General features: G+C 35.6%; 1 protein-coding gene across 1 annotated transcript in view; it reads right to left on the bottom strand.

Annotated features, from left to right (window-relative positions):
- LOC128991335 (neurobeachin-like protein 1) overlaps nucleotides 1–23,116 on the bottom strand; it is a 423,043-nt gene that overhangs the window by 84,059 nt on the left and 315,868 nt on the right. The gene's annotated exons all lie outside the window — the stretch shown is intronic.

Here is a 23,116-nt window from a genome sequence, read left to right as displayed (position 1 = left end):
CCATATAATGCATCAATGCAATTTAAACTGTCAGTTTTTGATCGAAATATTAATTGAATACACTGTAATCGTGTGTAAGTTATTCTTATTTTTAAATTAGGAGATTACTAATAGAAAGTTAAGGAAAATATAGGGCCCTAAGGGGTCCCTTTAAGACTTACTTTAAGTAATATTAGAACTTTGCCCAAACGACAGAGCGGAAAGACGACAATTATTACTGATTTCTGTCGAATACGCCAATCTTTTATTATAACATTTAGTTAAACTGAAATGACAACATATCGTAAATTATCTTTTTTGTCACAACAACAATCACAATAAAAAAATAACAATCTTAAACGTTAAAGCACACTATATGAGTAGTTCATTTAGCAATGTTTCTTTAAATAATTTCTTGATCAGCATCGACGTGCTATTGAATTTACTTAAAGTAAATTAAAAACAGGTCTAACACTAAGAAAATTTAGTGTAATTTTTGTTTTAGTGTTATTAGACGTATTTATATTTACTTTCCGTGTTTAAATAGCCTACAATTTAAGCAACACATCACCTTCTTTCTAAATAATATATATCTTCTAATTGCTTAAGCTTGAATCAATTACAGTTCTATTTTCATACAAACTCAAGGAGGAGGAACTGGAAATAGTAAAGACAAGAGGTATAAAAAGCGAGCAGTCGACATTGCCCCGAGCTAAGCTAAGGTCAGTACCAGGGCTGGCTTGATCAGCTGATAGGTCTACTTTTACTTGACTTGACTGTGTCTGATCAAGGGACTCACGCGAAGGTCGTGTCAACTGTTTGTTTTAGTTTTGTCTCAACATTTTAAGGTAGGCATAGCGGGAGCTATACATCGATGAGTTAGATAAAGACAATTTATCAGTGAGTTTTCACAGTATGGATAGCTTTCGTATATTAAATTATACACGAAATATATCCACATCAAAATATTCCCATGGATGAGTATCATTTTTTTTTATATTGATGTTATACAACAATTCAGCAGTTGTATCTTACAACTATCAATTATCTCAAAACATTAATTAATTTGAAATAAAAAATGAACTTTTAAAAGCGATGTTCAACTTCAGCATAGCACCTCAATGCAGAGTGAAAAGTTTAACCCCGGAAAATCAGTATAATTAATGAGGTAGGAGTATTTTAACTTAAAATAACTTCAGATGATATATTGTTTTCACATGAAAAGCACCTGGCGTAGTGGCGTATACAGTTATTGGTAGTGGTATAGCCAACGTAAAAAAGTAACTATGAACGACTTACAAATAAAAGTAATTTTAAGGCCAACGATTTTGACGAAGAAGGAATATGAAATAAGATAAATAAACTACCAATATCACGTAAGCTAAGATAATTTAATTAACTATTTTCTTATACGCAATGATATCGTACTTGAAAACAAACTTTAATACATAAGTTAAATACATAATTTTGTAAATAGAAATTTATGAAAAATAGGTGGCATAAATAGTAGACAAATGGACACCCAGCGGAATAACGTATCAGTGTATGATTGGTGTGGGAGGCGGCCACACCCGTTATACGCCATATGACATCGCCATCCGCCAACATACGTCACTCACACTAGTAGGTCGTTATCTTAAAATCTAGACCGATGTATTGGTCCACGAGTGCGGCGATGTAAGTAATGTCCCAACATGGGAATTCCTTGGATTGTGCAACGGGCCGATGTGTCGTGTTGGACGAAATGTGTATTTCACATCATCAACGTTGTCCTGTTATTGACTATTTATTTATTCTACTAACGATAACCACAATGTGCAAATACACGACATGTTGCAACGAGCAAGATGTCAATAGGGGGACGCGGAAAGGTCGCCCCCGGAAACATCACCCCCCTACGTCATATTGACGTCAGAGACCGGGGGGTGATGTTTCCGGCCGCGGACACTCAATTTCAGTTGCAGCATGCACTCGTCGATATGACGAGTTATTTTTGAGTTTGCGTATTAATTAGATAATTATATTCACTTATCATATACAATTACCAGATTTTCTAATTAGAATTGATGTTAACCGGATACGTTAACCCCGATCGTTTTCAAAATGCACACCCCGGAAAGGTCCCCCCCTGCTATGATCTCCCCCGGTATACCTGCTGTAGGGCTTGGGCTCGTGACTCGAGCCAGCTATTGTTCACAAGGGTAGAGACTATCCCATATTACCACCGCTCGACTGAACTCGCAAGAATGGGAAGGATTTGGTATTATTACGCAAATGTTGTGGATATTAAGATAAATACAAATTAACACTTTGATATTGTGCTTTCTCTAGACATTTCCCCTTAATTTTATGCGTCAAATGATGTATAAATTACATATAGTTTTTTTCCGTCAACGTATAAAATGTATTTGAAACACGTGGAAATGAAATAAAATGTTTATAGTAATAGTGACAATTAAGTAAGGAATCAACTCGTATTAATATGAGCATGCTTCAACCACTCAACATCATAATACAGTCAGTACACACTTGACAAACATATTTTCACATTTTCTAATTCTTAAATTGTAAACATTGAGCAATAAATGATGTATATAATTTTTATACATTTAAATAATCCTCTGGATTTTATGGTAAAATAAATGCATTGAGAATATTCCTGATTTGATATTGGTGAAGGACTCTTTCCCGTAAAAAGAATTTAGAAAGTAAATATTGGTTAGTTTCTTCGGCAATAAACAGGAAAAAGCTCACACTGTTTACGTTTGCGTTGACAGAGAAGCAAGCAACAGTGTCACATTCACTTTATTTCATGATTTCACACTGCTGATATTAAATAACTAAATTGACATTGAAGTAGTACAGTTATTCCATGAACGGTCGCCCATTGTTTTGAAAGTTACACATTTAAATCTACCTGTAGTTCGCAGAATATTAATACGTATAACTTAAAAGTTTGCAAGAGAACATAATCCTAAGTATAGTATCCACTATTCTCAGAGTATTGATTTATGGAATTCGTCTGTAATTTGCAGACTATTAATTCGTAGAGTACAACTGTATTTATAGAGGGAAGTATTTTTTTGTAAAATAGCTTAGACTTCCCCACTTCAGGTATCCCTCCCAAGAATACCTGAGCCAAATACGTTTGTTTAACATAGTCAAGGAAAAGTTTAGTTAGTTATTTACTAAAGTCAGTTTCATCTTTTTACCATAATTCGTACATTAATATAATTCATAATTTATCAGTGTTATCTAGCCTATGTACTTAATTAATTTGGAAGGGGTTAATTTGTGAACAGAACGCCTCATTGAGTTTTAAACAGATTTTGAAAATGTTAATGTAATTTGTAAAAAGTATACCCTGAAGTTGCACTAACAATAAATCAGCTCAAAATATTGTAGGGGATTTTCCCCAGTGTTTTCTAGAGACCTGCTACACCGGTTCACATTTTTATAACCCTCGAAATTTTGGTATATCGATATAGACTACACACATTCTACAAACATGACATAACTTTCATGGCATAAACTTATAGGCCTACTTACATAGATTTGATTTCAGACAAATCTTGATTTTACCCAAGGGTAGAAGTATTAGAGATCTATAGTTCAAATCAAATCTACAGATTTCCTGAATACGAAGATCCGTTACGGTAGGAAAAAACAACATTAAAAATTGAAACAGTATGCGGGCAAACACCAACGATCAATATTTAAGTAAACTACTTGTAACATAAAAACGTCAATGACAGTTTGAAACCAGCTGTTAGTTAAAACAGCAATGAAACGACTTTAAATTATTAGCGTCGGCTGCTAGACTAAAAAAATTAAACTTTAAAAAATGAAATCATGGCATTGACATTCCCTTCCTTAGAAAATTATATTTATTTCAACACAAAAATCACGAAATCGCGAAAGTGGTTGATTCAGAATCCTGAAATGAAAAAAAAAACTCTGTCACGTTTAAAAATATAATATATCACAATTAATTGCACACTCTAGTGGAAATCGATGAAACCCACCCATATGAATTCTTGCTTATCCGTTTACTTTTCCTCTTTGCGTTTTTGTACATGCCAAGTCAAGTCTTAAAACATTACATTTAAAACAATTGTATTAAATCTTCCATAAATTACAAGAAACAGTGACTCATCCATTTTCCCCGATTCCGAATATTTGTGCGCAATCTTGGCGACTTATGTTCAGTCTCCAGCATTTTGAAGGTGTTCGCAATTCAGACACACCCGTTCCCATAGTCCGATTATGCTGGTTCACGAACTCGTTCTAATAAACTTAGGCTTACACCACAGACAATATAATACTTATTCCATTGTCTGTGCTTACACGTTTGTAACAAATCTCATCAAACTCGCAGCGTTGTTGCCCGAGTTACCGCGCTCACGGTCACATATACAGGGTGTATTTATAAAGTGCCGCATGGGCTTAATATTTTCAAAACGGCAATAGATAAATCAATAAGATTTGGTACATAAACACCACACATAAAAACAACGTTTTAAAGACTGTCAGTTTTCTGTTACATAATGGGGACATCCCGCAAGGAGTCGGAAGGAAATCTTAAATAAGAGCATAGGTTGATATTTACGGATAACCGTAGGCATATTCTACAACTTAGTAAAACGTTATTTTTTGTATTAAAGCCATTTTTCATTTAGGACACAAATGATTTTTCTTTTTGCTTTCTTTATTTGTTGTGCTCTTGGTCTTTAATGTTTACCAGGTTTTTAATAATTTATTTGTTGCCAAAAACAATTTAAGAAAATATATTTAATTATTTACTTACATTTTTTTACGTAGTTAAAATGACTAAGTATTTGATTTGATAATTTGAAATATTATCAACATATTTTTCAACCTTTTCCCATATAAGAAGGTGTCCAAACACTACCAAATAGGTAAAGGTACACAGTAGCAAAATGTGTATTTATAAAAAGAAATAAAAATAAGAATAAGAAACGAAACACACAAATTTAAAGTGCGTAACACAAAACAATTATCTTTATGCTTTTTTCTTCTTTTTGTGCTCTTGATTTTGATATATTTTATTGTTTTAAATTATATTGTAAATGAAAATAAGAATAAGAAACGAAACACACAAATTTAAAGTGCGTAACACAAAAAAATTATCTTTATGCTTTTTTCATCTTTTTGTGCTCTTGATTTTGATATATTTTATTGTTTTAAATTATATTGTAAATGAAGTTTGTACCGGTACTGTATAGATTCCTTGACACTTTGTAGAATATTAAATTGTTATTCAGTTATATTTTTGTATTTTCTTTCCATAATTAAAATGTATAGGCCTAATAGACGATTTATTACTCATTGTGTGTATTTATTTCTCAATTTAAGTACCTGTCTTCCAAACTTTGTTACAAAATCCTAAATTTGTGTTAGCGAATTTCCCCTATAGGGAATAAGCTATTACCGTAGTACTCATGGTAAGACCTGTACCCGGGACCGATTTACTTTTTCGTTTTGAGGTCCCTAGATGCCAAAACCACCATCCGTTCAAATTCATAAATTTGGTACACGCGTGTAAACCTACGTTTTGAACCAGCATGATCGAACCAAGGGAACGGGGGTTTATGGGGGGTTTTATGGGGTAAAAATTGGGTTTTCCCATTTTTGACACTAAAAACTTAAAATTTCGCAATTTCTTTATAAACCATTTTGTAGAGCTTAAAAACAAATAATTTAGTATATTGAAGCGTTAATTATGCGCCTAATGGTTACGGAGAAAATTCCGAAAATCTGTAAATTTAAAATTTCCATGTTATACTTAGAATAAGTAAACTGTTGTAGTTTGCTTGTTTATATACATATTTTAATCAAATTTGGAAAATGCATTCATTTCATAACTATTATCATTTTACAAAAAAAAAAACACCTTTTTACCCTCCCTGTTGCAGCAAACCTAAGTACTCGTTAAACTTTGATGGTTCAAAACTGGACAAAGCTGTTCCTGATCATTGGGCTTTAAATAAATGGTCCTGGCTAATGAAACAGCTGATCTTAGTCAGTAACAAAGCTACACAGATCATCTCACACCATTCTATTATACACTCATATTTGGGTTAAAATACGCACCTAGGTGGCGTCCCCATATCAATTGATATTGATATTGATATATATTGAACTAATGTTATTTAAAAAAAGGGAATAAATGTGATATTTTTACAGAGACATTTTAGCGTAAATCCAATCAGGCAAGTGGAAATTCGCTTAGTCTGCAGGTTTGCTATGTCGGGGGTATTTTTAATTATAATTTACACATTGTGATACATTAATTGGAGTATATACGAATGTTACTATCGTTTAAGCGATGTAATACAAGTTTACAGCTCAACATTTCAAATTTTGATTATATATTAAAAATTTGAACTCACGTATATTTTCCCCTTAGTAATTATGAAACATAATTTTGCAAACTTCAGTAGCAAAAAGGTTTTCTAAACATATACATCTTATAACAAAACTAATTTATTGGTATATCAACACTGATTGCAAGTCCTCTTCTCGATTTAAAGTGATTCTGATATTTTAATAATACTTTCATTATATTTTGACTCTATTCCAGTGATATGAAACTAACCTAGGCTGTTTCTGAATTAAGGTACTTTTTGGCATAACCTTTAGAATAGTATCATTTACATATTTGTAATTACTAACAATTAATTATTTCGATAAGTTTAAGGGATTAATCCCCTAAAACATATTATTATGTTTATTCTTATTTAATAATCTGTTTCTAATTTTCAAATTATTAATTAAATCGGGACCAAACCTAAAGCAATGCGATTCATTTTTAATACATTTAGAAGTTATGCTATTTTTAACAAATGTGTTGCTTAACAATTACCATAGGGTGTAAGGTAAGTTTACTGATGTTGATAAGTATAACTACCATTTAATGCAACAGAAAAAATGTATACTTTACGCATTATCGTTGGTTATGAATTAAGTATAAAAGAATCATTTTTTAAAGTCAATCTTTGCTCGCATTATTTAGTTGTCTTAGAAGTTCATACACATCTAAATCTACTGATTGATATTCCACCACAGCGTCTGCAATTTTCTTCTGTGGAAAAGCTGTTGTCCAAGCGACAATAATAATCAACGAGCGGCCGACCCTCAGAACAATGGACTTAAGAGGACGGGCAGCAGGTAGGCTGCCGAGCAGCCCAGCCCTACTAGGGGTAGCGTTTCAGGGGGGGACGATTCCGGGGTGTACATAGGGGATGCCTTGCCGGGGAAGACCTTTCCGTTTCTACTTGTTTGAATTAAAATTAATAACATAATTAGTTCATATAAACTAGATTTTGATAAATTACTTGTCAAGCCCTTGGGGGGGAACGATTCCGGTCGCGGACATAGATTTTATACCAGCTGGTTGTCTGGTTTCGTGACGTCACGTTTAGCCTGGGGGGTGATGTTTCCGGGGGCGACCATTCCGGCGACCCGTCAATAGAATACTGGAGATCCTAGAATGCCCAACTCTATTCCAGACCAATAAGCACATTCCTTCAAATTGTCCAAGGATTCTGGCATTATGACATTGGCTATCCGTGGGATTTGATCCGCGGGCGTTGGGGAACGAAGTCCCGGTCTCTACAATCAGAACAACTCCCCAATTACTTAATACTACGGTTGACTCTTGGTATTTAAGAACATGTCCCTGGATTATCCCCTTCAAAACCACTTACAAAAGCCTTAATGAAACAACTGTTAGTAACGATTTAATAATGGTCTAATCAAGGCGATTGAACCAAATGCACAATTAATTGGTTGGCTCTTAAAGGCTACAGGTGTTTCCTAAGAACCACAAATCACATAACGAAACACTTAAGTTGCAAAACCTCATCGGTTCTCTAATAGTTACAATCACATATCAGCAACAGCGACAGATACAATACAACACCGAGTTATGAAGAATGGGACTTGCTTGGACACGTCATCTCGTCTTATCTGGCAGTACTATGGACTCCATCTAGTTTATGCTCTACTTTAAAACTGGGAAAGGTTAATGTGTTTCCAAATTAGGGCGTGGGTGTCTAATTTGCATTTGACATTTGATAGTGATAGCAGATAGATGTGAGTAAAGGTTTAAAATATAGCAGATATTTGGTGTTGGATTCCTAAAACATACACGATTGTTTTAGCTTAATTTATAATAATATGCACAATATTGTAATTTCGCTCTGCAAAGAAAATAATTGTTTACTAATTGCTGTATAGATGAAGTGGTAGTTGGCTGCATTCGATATGTTAGGTAAGATACACGATTATTTTAAATTCGTGTTTACATATAATATACTAATTAAACAATAAATACAATTAATATTGCCATCCTAACATGATACATGTATAAATTGAACTGTCACGTCATATATCTTTGTTTTTTTTTAAGACAAAAGCAACCTAAATATTCTATCAAATGTTAAAAGGTACTAAAAAGGCTTTATTGAAATTTGCCGGGGTGATTTCTGAATCAAGATGGCGATGCTATTCACAAAAAAATAAGTGCATTCATGGAACACGTTTCTGAAGACTGTAATGTGAATACCACGCATAAATAGTCATGTATGTAGTACCATGAAAACTGCCAATGATCATTCCTGTCATTTAATGAATCTAAAAACATTGGTAGACCCCTCAAAATAAATTAAAACATATTTATGACGCACACATACTCTTTTGATAGCAATCGTAACAAATAAAACTGTCTTGTAATCTGATAAGGCAATCCCACATGTACTGATAGCCATAGAAACTGGAACACTTATAGATTAAGTCTTGCGCGGAGGCGGAGTCTCACATATATTACAGAGGAAAGCGACATTGAAGGATTAATTGTTGGCAATACTCTGGAGTTGTCTAAATGCTATCTGGCTGGTCTGTGGCTCTGCAGTCTGACCACGTGTGTAGTTCACCAGGCCGCCGTCGTGAGTGACAAGCGCCACTGTCACAAGCCACTTGTCACGAGGGAGTGACTAAAACACTCTGAATGAGGACAGGCTTATTGATTGTGGTAGAAAAACTCATATATTATTGGAAAGATCATTTTTCTATAAGTGATTTATTATTCCTTGAAGCCATAGGAATATTCTAAAGCGTTGCCTCAAAAGCTGGCAATAAAGGCAGTGGTCGTAATTCATCGATAAAAGGCAGTATAAGGGAAAGGCGGTGAACACTTTTTTTATTGTAAAGTAAAAGTAAATCTTATGGAGGAGGAGGAGGAATAGGAGGATATATGGAAATTCTGTGGAAAATCTAATCATATGGACATTTCAGTTCTTTAAAATCCAGGAATAGAAATTTTCTGTTTAGAATTGAATCTTACTCTTCAATTACGGGCATAAAAATGTAATTTATCTATTTGAGACAATATGTACACTGTGTCAGATTAAGATTCATTGAATAAACTCGTTCACCATGTTTAGGCACAAAATGGGATCACGCTCTAAATGTTATATACATTAGGACAATCTATAACCGGGTAATCCTAATTGCTTTGTCGGATTTAAATTTGTCTAGAATACTTTTGATTCTATTTAGCATGGTGTTTTAGGTTGACCGAAAAACATTTTCACTAGCATACATGTGCCTTCGGTAATGCTTGTATTCATAGAAGAAATATGTTGTTCTAGGACATTATTATTGATATATCCTTCTTTTGTGAGAATTTATCTTCTTTCATATGTAACCACACTTGAGTAAAATAAAGTAATCAAACTATGACATACAGAACATTAAAACATAATGATTAAAAATAAACACTTGCCCGTAACATTGTTGAACCTACAATTCATGTTAAGCGTAAGTTTAACAATTGTTGGGAATATATTGATTTTGTAATGGAAAAATACCTACTCCAGTCGATAATACAACGACTTAAAAAAAAGTTAAAAAATAATTAGGCTATATAATTATATTTATGATCATTGATACAATGTCATAAACGACCCATTTGAGTGAGGAAGTGCTCTAATGCAAGTTCCACGGGACGACTGACCCAGTACCCTCGTATCGCACGACAAGGACGCATTTCCTCACGACATCGTCCGACTCATGCGATGTTTCACCTGCAGGACGACCTTCAGGCACCACAGTTGACTGACAATTACATTAGGGTTTACGAAAAAGAGGCGTTTTCCTTTGTCTGAAATCGCTCCTAGGAATTGTTCCAAGGTGGGTTTCAAGGTAGTTTGTATCTTTAGTGAAACAAGAGGTTTCCACTAAAGCTTGGACTACTAGGCTTAGCTTGAGTTTCAAAGTGTGTATGGAACTAAATTTGTAAGGAAGTTTCAATTAGAAATATTAGTGTACGTCGATAATCTTCACGGAAATGTGACATAGATGCCATACTTAGATGAACACTAATTATAATGTATTAATGTATAAGATGTGTAGAACTTATAAGACTACAGAGTGACACCTATTTTTGTATTTTCTGCCCTTCGATCTACGTAAAAATTAAAACCCTCCAACAAAATCTAAGTGAATCGCGACTAGGACAAGCTGAAAACGAAAGTAGTTTAAACTTTGAACTCCTACGCACTGAGCACACACACGTACAGCACCACACATTTACCAGATCTATAAAGTCACACCTTATACTAGCTTCTACGTACACTCCTTTTGTGTACACACTAGTGCCAAACTGTCCACTTTCACACGACCTCAGACAACCCGTTCATTAACGTCTCCGCCGTAACCGTCAACAATGAAGTTATCGGTCCAGACCAGCTGATGGTTTATGCTCCGGACTCAGCTGTTGTCGGAGCGGTCTTCCCCCGCAGAGTCAGCTGTTCCGATATCTCAGCTGATGAAACTCGGTCTGGATGTTCGCCAAAGTAGTTGCGGTTGCGATACCGACCCGATTGTGATCGTTCCCGCCCTCAGCTCCCGGAACTGGCTGTGCGTAGCTGCGACTGACAATTGATTAAGAGTGTCTAGTGGAGCAGCTAGTGCTGTAAATATTACAGTTAACGATTATCATTGTAGGTGGTTGAACACTAATTCTTTTGGGAAAATCAAACAATCGCTATTGTTATTGTAAAACCTTGAAACTTCTAAATGTAAGATTTCTGGATTTTTGTGCTATTGTTGACGAAATAGTCCTGATTATCAATAAACCCTCAAAAATGAGCGTAACAAAATTGACGAAGAAATAGTAAACATATTTAAATATTTTACATGTGGAAATGTTGCATTTGCAAACTTACGATTTCCCATGGCAATTTTGCTATACAATCCTCCTAAACACTTAATTTTACAAGTTGAATACTATTTTACAGTGTTGCACTGTCATTTACATTTTGGCCAAAGCCACGTTCAACTGACGTAATATACAGGCTGTAGTCCGTGCTATACATTGAGTGTGAAACATCTACAATCAACCCAACGTAGTGACTATTATCACAGACAATATAATACTTTAATGATCGTCCTCATATGACAACACCTTATATAATACCTAATAAACATTATGAGCGATGGCATTAAAATTCCGTTTACTTAAACGAAATTTTAATCTAGATTAAGGCTTACTAATTAAAACATACTATTTCATCATTTTAAAATCTTTGACGCCATCGTCAAGAATACTGTCTTAATTTCTATCTTGTAAATACATAATAATAAATACACCTTTGTACACACCTTGTAAATACACCTTGTAAATACACTATGCATAATTTATAAGGAACACACCTGGTTAGGTGTGTTCCTTATAAATTATGCACTGACACGTCGTAGTAAAAGAGTAAGGGGCTAGAAATAGTCGATAGCAGTTTATAGTGTAAATAGTTAATAAATAAATAATAGATAAAAAATAGTCGATAGCACAATATAATAAAACATATTTAAAAACTAATACATCAACTGACACATTTGTTTCTGTGAAGGATGATCAACTGTGGGACAAAACTGTAGTATTATGAATCAATACCTCATTCACTATAAAACCAGTTCCATGCTTTAGTGGTTACACTCAACCCAGCTTATACAGCTTAAGTCAATTAAAATCGAGCATATTCCCATATTCATACGCTTTAGCGTCCGTATCTTAAAACGAATCTCTTAAGAAAGGTGTTATAAATACAGGGTGGTCATAAATTATTGTACACATGTTAAGATAAAATAAATAAATAACCAAGCAACCTAGAAACATGGGAATTGTTTCATTAAATAGCAAATTTAAAAGAGTTTTATACAGTAACTGCAAAAAACAATTTAAAAAATGTCAGCAATTATGAAAAGTAATTAAAAAAAGACTTTAAAAATCACATAAACTGTTATTGTAAGTTATATTCTTCTGAGGATATGACCCTTAAGACTATATTTTGGACACTTTCCAGTCGTTCGAATTGTCTATACCACCATTTTATAGAATTTATACACAGAGAATTACGGTTATACTCTAAACGAAGCCTTCTTTGAACGGTTATTACAGATTTGCTTTCATGAAACCAAAGACGTTTCTTTTTATTGCTTTTTATTTTGTTACTTAATTCAATTCAAGGTTTGATTCACCAAATGTCGTACACAGCTGGTGTAGAAAGGTCCATTGTTGGTTTTGCTATACTAACTATGCCATGCTATCCATGCTGACTAGGCCACAACACAAGTCATAACAAAAACAACTTACATTCACTGTTTGAGTGATATTTGCACATTTTTTTTAACCACTTATTACAATTACTGACATTAATATAATTATTGTTTCAAGGGGAAAAATTGCTTGATTGGTTGTACAAGAGTATGAGCTTGAGGGTTGGTTGAATTCATTTCATTGCTAATCTTTACTGTTATCCTACCAAGGATATTGATATTATATAATTGAATACTAAAATGATTACAGGTTGTACAAACTGAAAACAGTTACGTTGCGTTAATAAATACTCGCTTAACGCGTGAAATCAGGTCACTTTACTTTACTAGATACGTCCTGCCTTTAATCTGACTACAGTACTTTGGTTTATAGTCTCACACGTTTTAGATACTCTGCAACTTCGATATAGCGCTGAAGGAAGTGAAATAACAGTTTGTCCTACAGTCACCTCACAAGTGGGCTTACTCGACTGATTATGGAACGCAAAGTACCTAATTGCTGCACTTTCTTATTTTTGCCGAACAAAACAGTGTGCTTTTATCAGGCACGTAATACGTGTAGGCTTGAAAATTAATTGGCAACACTTAAAGATACTACGCCTACGATCAGCTGGTGCAGCGTTTCCCATTTCGTTTAACGTTTGGATTTAACCTAACCTAAAAACGTGTTGTATGGTGTATGAAAGACTAATTATTTATATAGTTGTTTGTCTACGCCAGTAGCATTTTACGAGTTGTCAAACGTTACAGTAAATGTTTAGTGGATATGCCGTGAATTTAACCCGTCCCTCCTGCACCGAAGTCCGGGACGCTAACCACTAGGCTAGCAACACATTCACTGCTTACTGCTGGTTATTGCGTTATAGTAACTGTAGGAAAAATATGATGTGTAATGCGAGCGCAAAGTGCCACTTCGCACACTAGTTACACGATTAACTATTGTTCTGTAAAGAATATATATTTATAATACACAAAAGTATGTGTTAACTGCAAGCTGTAATACAATAACAAAACAAAAATGCAATTTCATCTCTAATACCATATTAAACATTTAAGTTTACCAACGTAACGTATTCGACATTACACTGTGCTTTGATCGAAGGATTGCCGTTTTGTAAATTTATTTAAATTTTTAACGCTAAAAACATTTTTAGGTTTTTTGTAAGTAAAACGTCCAAGCCCATCAAACTTTCCTGTCACTATCTAACGTCAATAATTGATAGATTGCATCAATGATTGATAACGCAATGGCAAATATCATCGAGGTCCCCTTAAAATTTGAAGAACAGTACAACCACTCGGCTACCCAGCCGATTACAATTGAACTCTATGTCGATAAATCATAATTACTGATCCTAGTTTTGGATGTGCATTATCACCATTCGCAGAACAAATTCATTACAATGACCCAACTTTAATTTCAGACACATCACCTACATATCAACATCCACCCACACCTCGTCACCGATGTTGTCTGTTGTCTGGTTGTCTGTTATGCAAGACACTTAGCCCGGTCAACGTCACATTGTCTGATAGCCCACACTTCCGACAGCTGATATTGCGAGATACAGATCTCCATCAATCGGTGACATAGGGGAACTATGTCGGACATAACTGTAGACATTAGTCTGATTCTCAGTTCAGTTGGAATCAGTTTCAGTTGGATGCGTATTGGATGCTTGTGTTTTGGAACACGTAGCTCTAATGTAGAGGAACTGTTACTTTTATTAGAGACGTTTAGTTTCTCTAGGACAAATAGTTTAGTGAGAGATTTAAATAATTACAGTAGCTATTTAAGTTTTATAATTACAAGATAGTTTTTGGTTCTTAAAACAGTTCATAAAAAAATCCTTTCTAACACTGATACCCACATAATGTCGCGTAAAACAAATAAGTTTGAATCGGGGGTTTTTTTTTAATTTATTGTAAGTCTCTTGTAGTTTTAGAAGAATAAATAAAACAGCAAATCATTTAAAAGGCGAAATTACATTTGGGGGCTGCAACGAGCTATTTTAATTTTGCTATCACAATTGCTAAATGCACAAGAAATGATATATACATTTGTAAAAATCTTACATGAATAAATGGAATTTACGGTGGAATTTTACTGTACCAAGACTTTACAGACTGTACAATATTATAAATGGCATAAAATAAAGTAATTAAATTTAAATATTGCATCGGTAATTAATATGGAACGTATGTTAGTATTTACAAGCACAATCTCCCAAGTAACGACGTAAGTTGAAGATGAATTGTTGTCAAATAATAAAGATCATAACATAAGTCTACAACCAACACACGAAATATAAGTATAGTGGACACAATTGAAAATATATTACATCACTGAGGAACCAAATATATTATTCTTACCCACCCATCACGTCACAATAATTATTTTGGTTGTTAGTTTCCAACAACAATTACAACGTATACCAAAGAAAACTATATAAGCTAGGTCACTAAGGCACTTTACAGATTCGACGACTCATTCTCAAGCCAGTTTACAGGTATCATGCTGCGTTCGGAAGGCCAGTTCCACCCAATTAAGAGAGATATACATCACATAGTCCTGCCTCGCAGGAGACTTAAACGGGCGGTGGAACTGACTGCTTGGCAATTAAAATCACCTTACTCACTCCTCCTACATTACACTGCTTCACTACTTCTATATCACCACAGCCACCTCTAATACATCTAATCTCTAATACATAATGTATTAGAGGTGGCTGTGATATCACACTATAGGGCTGTATTAAATATAGGCCTATTAGTAAAATATATGTCTTTTTGCAAATCTGTCCGTAAAGATTTTGTTCAAATCGGCTAATTTTTATAGAATGATCTGTGATATATAAATAGCGAGGAAGTAAACGTTTTAGCCCTAGATCATTTATATTATTATCAGAGTTCATTACAATAGTTTAATTCATTGTCCATCATGTTCATTTTTGAAGTTTTCAACTTAATTTTGAAGGTGTGTGTTTTTGAAGGGGTAATTAGAATTTTATAAATAATGGTGCGATGTTTTATGGCTTAAGTTATTCATTGTCAAGTACTCAAGAGCCTCTTTTTAAATATGGAGTGTAATGGATTTAGATTGCAAACATCTCCTGTTCTGCTTATTTTTTACTTTAGTATAGGGAAGGAGGACACGTATTTTTTTCTTTTATTTTGGTAAATTATGGACATATTGTGTTGAGATACATACATGATAAAATAAATAACACCGTAGAGGCTAAAACAAAATAATAGAGAAAGAGAAAACTATTACTGCATCAATGGGTTGGTTATATTCCAACTTGGTCATTTTCGGACTCAATTTTGATGGGACGTGGTTATATTTTTAATTTTATAATACAGTAACGGTTTATGTTTAACGATTTTACTAAGCTGTTCAATGTAGAGTACTAGAGAGCCTCGTACTGACGATATTTTAATATGAGATATTTTTTGTGATTTGTTGTATAAGTTGTGGGTTATTTATTAGGCCAGAAGTTACATATACATACATACGTTGAATTTATATGTAATACAGAAGGTATAGCACGATGATTAAATAAGCAAATAGGTTTTGCTTCTTATTTATTATATTGTGTCTTAAATGTTGTTATAAAAAAGTAGGGAAACTGTTTTCAATAAAAAAAAACAAAACAAAAAACATTAAAATCCAAGAATTACTACACTTTACACTCGGAATAACATTGTATAATCTTGCAACCACTCAAGATATGTAAAGACCACAGGACTACTAGCGGACAAGAGGATAAATCCTGGCGATTATCCACAGTCAAAGGAGCGGCAGATATCCAACATATGTACGCAATTGCGGGGAAAAATAAACAAGAATGACAAACGTACAAGGCACAAACCTGATTTGGAAAGTGGCCGTCATTAATATTACGCGATCTTGAAAGGATGAAGTGTTGCGAATTCATAACAAATGTTACGGCTGTGTGAGTGTGACTGGTTTTTATACATCTTGCCATAGAGTAATGTGAAAAATACTCTAAGAAGAAACGGGTTTAAATAAAAAGTTGTTTCCCTAAGCTGATTTAAAGTGATATAACATATTTTCCTTTACCTTTGTGATACAGTAACAAGCTCCACAAAACCCTCACAAGCATAAGTTCCACTATTTTCAACAATTTAGTCATATTAGGTTGTCATAAAAATCATAAAATATTAAAAATCTTAAAGCTAAATTTTTCCATAGTTCTCGTTTTCATGTCAACTAAAAATGCGCCAAAAAAGGGGTGATGTTAAATAATAATAAGATAATCTCCTTTGCATCACATTGTACAAATGCAGGTAAACATTTTAAACGTATCAGTAAATCCCAACTAAACTGTAAAGGTACACGTTTGGTTTTGAAGTATTTCCGGACATTTTTTGCTATTCGGGTAACACATAAACAGAATAAAAGATTTAAGGTGATCTTTTTTAACCATGCCTCTATTTTGATCATATTACCCCTTAATGATGGTACATGTCCCGTGCGACATTCCCGGTAGCATGGCGACAAGGGGAGTTGCGACAGACGACACGGGCGTGTCGCTGTGGGCCGATCATCTTGCCTAATGTCGCCGACGATTTAATAAATAACAACCACTGGTCTGGCACTGGGGCCTGATAGTGGTGATTGTGATGCTTGCGTAGGCTGCGAAGATTCACCTGACAGCGATTAAGCCGGCCTAGCCTGCAAGATGGGCACTACCACTGACTTTTGAATGATTTGTATATATTTTTTATGTCCCACCTTCACATCCTAGGACGCTAGGTTCTAGCCCAGAACTGTTTTAAACATTACTTCAGGCTAGTCCTAGAGGGTACACAGAGCGGTAGAGCGTGCCGAGAGCTTCAATCATTACTCTCGCCGTATCGTGCTTCTTGTTACGCTAGATGTCAAGAATGCTTTTAACTCGGCGAGATGGGTCGATATGTTGAGCGCGTTGAGGAATAGCTTCCGCGTACCAGCATATCTGTTGAGGCTGATCGAGGACTACCTGCGCTGCAGAACTCTTAATTACGAAACTAAAGATGGTTCGCGGACGATGGATGTTACTTCCGGTGCCGCGCAAGGTTCGATACTCGGCCCAGATTTGTGGAACGCTGCCTACGACAGCCTTCTGAGATCTGAGATGCCAGAGGAGACCGTTTTAGTTGGGTACGCCGATGACGTCGCAGCCCTCATTGCTGCACGCAACGTTGAGCTAGCCCAACTGAAACTGAACCAAGTCATGCGCGTTGTAAACGCCTGGATGACTGATCATGGTCTGACACTCGCTCTGAGCAAGACAGAGATCGTCATCCTCACGAAAAAACGGATTGAAACCATCGTTCCGCTACGAGTTGGGAACGTAGTTGTCCAAACCACGCGAACCGCCAAGTACCTTGGTGTCATGGTGGACAACAAGCTGAGCTGGAGGGACCAGATCTTCCGTACGGCGGACAAGGCTGCTAGGAGTGTTGCTGCTCTTAGTAGGCTTATGGCCAATGTCGGTGGTCCCCGGTCCAGCCGTAGAAGACTACTGATGTCTGCAGTCCAGTCCGTGCTTCTCTACGGCTCTGAGGTGTGGGCAGACGCGCTTAACAAGGAGGCGTATAGGTTGAGGCTCGCACGAGTGCAGCGTCAGGCGGCACTCAGGGTCGCTTCCGCGTACCGTACGGTGTCCGAACCGGCCGTTTTGGTGATCGCTGGAGTTATCCCAGTCAAACTCTTGGCAGCGGAGAGGAAGGCAATCTACCAGAGACAAGGCTACATTGGAAAGGACGCTGCAAGAACAGAAGAGCGCTCCCGCACTTTTCAGATGTGGCAAGAAAGCTGGGAAAGGGAGACTCGAGGACGTTGGACTGCCAGACTCATCAGGCAGGTCCAACCGTGGGTAGAACGGCGGCACGGTGAGGTTGACTATTACCTCACGCAGTTCTTGTCAGGTCACGGCTATTTTCAGTCGTACCTGCACTTGATGGCCAAAACGAATTCACCTGACTGCATTTACTGCCCATGCATTCCCGACGACGCGGAACACACTTTTTTCCACTGTCCACAATGGGATATGCTTCGCCAGGAGGCCATTCAACATCTTGGGGTGCTGTCGATTGAATCGATCTGTGAGACCTTGCTGAAGGGTGAGGACAACTGGGACTGCTGGTCGCACTTTGTCCGGAATGTCCTTCAAGCTAAAAAGAATGATCTAGATCGGAACATAGTCTAGATTTGATAAGAAATAAACGGCTAGACACGGCGTAAGCCCCTCGGGCGTAGGCAAACTCGGCCTAGTTCTGATGAAGTGCGACAAGTGTTCCCAGGCTAGTGTCCGAAGAGTAGAGGAGGTTTTTAGTGGGTAGTCTCTGGGCCTTAAGCCCGTTGGAGTCCCACACTACAGGCTAGCAACCTGTGTGCATAAATGCATTTTCCCACCTCTCCCTAAAAAAAAAAAAAAAAAAAAAAAAAAAAAAAAAGTCCTAGAGGGTCGCGACATTATAACATAGATAAAATCCATTGGTAATTGGCGGGATTAGAACCAGGGACCTCGGACTCTGAAGCCCCAAGATCTACCACTTGACCAACTGGCTCATCAACATTTAGATAGTGAAGCAGACTTATCATCTATCTATATCGCGTCTTTCCCCATATCTTAAGCGATTTTTTAAAAGAACATGGTTGAATGATCCGATAACAGATAGAGATTGAGACCATTATATTGTATTATTAAATTATAATTTATATATTAGGGAAGTTAGCTATTGCCGTAGGTGGCACGGTAAGACCCAGGCCCAGGACCGATATACTTTTTATTTTTATGTCCCAAGAGGTCAAAAACACTATTAGATAATTTTTTTCGTGGATAAAATATCTCAAGTAATTTTGGTCCGACTTTGATGAAGTTTGTCTTGAAGGTGTAGGGCGGGATACACTTGAATGAGTTTGCAAACCAGCAAGATCGGGTAATGAGAATGGGGTACTTAAGGATTTTCAAATCTAAAATATTTTTTTATCTTTACCATTAAAACGTGGAAATGCCCAATTTGCATTGCATCGACCGTGTATAGCGTAAAAAACAAATAGTTTTGTAGTATGGAGTCGTTGCTGTTATTTAAAAGTTACGGAGAAAGAAAAAACTGCACATTTAAAATGTTTATGTAATTCTTTGGGAGGAAAATAACTTTTGCAGTTTGCTATGAATATATATAAAATTTAGAAAATTTATTTATTTCATCCTGTACAATTTCTACTATTTGGTTAAAATAATAACCTCCCGGTAGGATCAAACCTAAGTATTCGTTAAGTCTAATATTATTTAAATTAGATAACATCGCCGGGTAGTGAGCTGGTGTAGTGGTTATAGAGCACGGGACTTCGGTCCCTTCGGTCCCGGGTTCAAATCCCACCAATCACCAATGGATTTTTTCTAAGTAATAATGCCGCAACCCATTTGTCTAGCCTTAAGTAATGTGAAAAACAATCCCGGGCTCGTGACTAGCGTATTAGCACAACAAAAAATTTTATTTAAAAGGGAATAAATATGATTTGTTTATGGAAATATTGTAGTAAATAATATACAACCAGAAAAATTAGAATCCGCTTAGTCTGCAGGTTTTCTGTGGTGGGGTATTTTTGTTTCTGTATTGGATATAAGTCTTTTCAGATTCATTTTATAACCACTAATCGTATTCAGCAGAAATCAGTAATTAATATGAGGTCATGTTAGTGGCTCATTTCAACAACTTATTCTAAAGCTGGCCACAACCTTAACATTGGAACGGAAACTATAGTTGTATTGAAGGCCAAAAGCACTAAACTTCTGAACCTCACATTGGAATTTGTTTTTGCATCATAGGTAGTCCTTAACTGTTCATTAGGTTGTCTATGTAGCCGAGGGGTTATAGCACTCGCCCTCAAATCTGATGGTCGCCGCTCTGAATCCAAGCGAGATTAGTTCGGACCTCTCCTTTAGAAATTTAAAATACATACCTCAAATCACACAACAAATATCCTAAAAGACAGAATAAAGTTAAAATGCACCAACTTGTCAAACAAATGATACTTGAATCTAATTAAAGTCTGCGTCACTACCCTAGCGGTCAATAGTTCGATGTAGGAAAGTCTTCTGTGATCCCGCCAGTCAGACTAGTCGTAGGAGGTTGGCTATGTTGGTCTGGCCGATATTCTGCCATTGTTAACAATTTCGTAACCCACTCGACCCGGACCGCCGCCATATATGCTGCCTCACCTAAACATTACACTGATCTGTCAACTTGATAAGAAAATAGTGGCCTATGATTGGGGGTATGTCACTCTCTTGGGTCAACTACTTGCACATTTTAATAAATCATTCAATTTTCCCTCTTAAGTTGATTTCTTTTTTGGATGGATTCTGTCATTGATTTTGGTATCAAACGAGCATTCAGGTTATGTAAACCACCAACACAGGTAGCAAATAATTAAAAAAATATATTCTCAAAGTGTGGCTAATGATGATCCTTAATTGGATGTATTTAATTAATATGTATGTATGTTACAGTTTTTATGATAGTATAAGTAATGTTGAACATCGGTTGCCCACTTTAAAAATATGCATTATTTAAGTACATGTACCTAACACAGGAATTTCCTGTCAATTTTGTGTAGATCAAGGCTTTTTATGAAGTATAAAGGAATCCCTCACTAATTACAAATGCAAAAACTGTTTGATAAACAAGATAGTGTCATTTGGATAAACTAGTGTGTTCTTCAAATAGTACGGCACGATATCGAGTTCTTGTATGTCTTACCATACAAGAACTCGATATCGTAGTAAAGAATTTTCTACCACTAAGTTCATTGAAGACCTGAACAATGTAATTTCCAAGAAAACAATGGTACAACCCGCCATGAATGGAACATTTAGTTATAGTTGCAAAGTCAAGAACTAAACTAAATATTCCGAAACTTCTCCAAAATAATGACGAAAAGAATGACCAATTTCTGAATGAAACCTAGACGGCTAAGGCCAATGAAGCATTGTGGACCGATGTAAGACAACACCTAGAGAGTTTTTGTTTTGTGGCACAAATCTACTCGGTCCAACCACTTTTTATCAAAGCCAATGGAATAGGACACATTCAAAACTGCAAAACTCATAGTGGTATTTTCACTAGATTGTATTGTAATTTCGTCATATTTTGAGGAGCATAATGTTCATCGAATTAAAATGAGTATGCAGGTTTATTGCTAACATTGCTCAAATAACACACGTTTTAGCAAAACAAGGTTTATTTTATATGAAAAAAAAAACACCAAAACGCAATTTTTATCTTAAATGAATTTGATATTTTTTAGCACGACATTACATTAATTTATAAATAGTATTATTAACTTTTTATATATCTACTTATTGGTGATATTATAAAGCGTACTGTAGCTGAAGTTCCTGATTTGAATTCGTGGTGGCCCAAGAAACACTTTACAAAAGTGGCGAAACCATAGACCTACATTAAGTGCAAAAAATCTGTCATGCGGGAGCATGTGTTTTTGCAAGAATCTTTTGTAAACCTGCTGACAGGTTTGCCGCGCTATATATCATATTTCAGGGATTAAACCCACACTAATGCACTTGATTTGGGTCAAGGTTCAACAACGTTCGGGAGTGTAGTTTTCATTGTTTGTAAAACAGATAATGTACAGTTAAACTACAGGAACTCACTTCATTTGGTAATCTATTAGACGACCACAGGACATTCAAAATCGATATTTTATAATTAATGAAAAACTCAAAAACAAAGAAAACAGTGTAGCTTGCGAATGTATACAGATTTTATAATGGAGTTTTTTTTCAGTTTAAACTGTGTTAAACGAATTCTCAAAGGTAGTCAAATATAGTATGGGGTCATAATACCTCTCCATATTTACCATGTCCATGCGTATGAAGTATAATTAAAAGAATGTTCAACACTTTTGACTTTTCAATCTGTCTAATGATCGTTGCATTTAATTTACTCCTGTGTTTATCAGCAGCGGGTTTCCTGACCATACAGGTGGTCAACATAAACTAGGTGGTTTGAAATAAATGTTCACAGCTTTGAAATAATTTATCGTTAAAATATTTTTCCTGATATGGCGTGCCTTGATACATAAACCAGAGCCTTCTAAATTTTAGGAAATTAGTAATAAAATGGCGACAGAGTATTGCAATAGTGTTATCGTTTCTAGTTTAAGACTGTATGTACAGCAGTTTAGACTTATTTCATAATATTAAGATATTCAAAAGAGAAAAAAACTGCTCTGTTCACTTACGAGGCATTCGTTTTACTTGTTAGACGGACCTATAGCTTAATATTGTTTTCTTAACAATCACATAACCCCCAAGCACAGAAAACGTACTACTATAACCCAGAATGCCAACCGCATGGTAAAAAGCATTAAGCGGTTTGAGAGAGCTTTGCCTGTCAATCCGTAGGCAGCGCCACCAGCGTTGCCATGCAATAGCCTACGGATTGACAGGCAAAGCTCTCT

This window comes from Macrosteles quadrilineatus, unplaced genomic scaffold (genome assembly GCF_028750875.1).
Source record: "Macrosteles quadrilineatus isolate MER2022 unplaced genomic scaffold, UCM_ALF_1.0 Scaffold_4__1_contigs__length_99947679, whole genome shotgun sequence".
Classification (NCBI taxonomy): domain Eukaryota; kingdom Metazoa; phylum Arthropoda; class Insecta; order Hemiptera; family Cicadellidae; genus Macrosteles; species Macrosteles quadrilineatus.
Note: the sequence above shows the minus strand (reverse complement) of the source record. Positions and strands in the feature narration are given on the sequence as shown.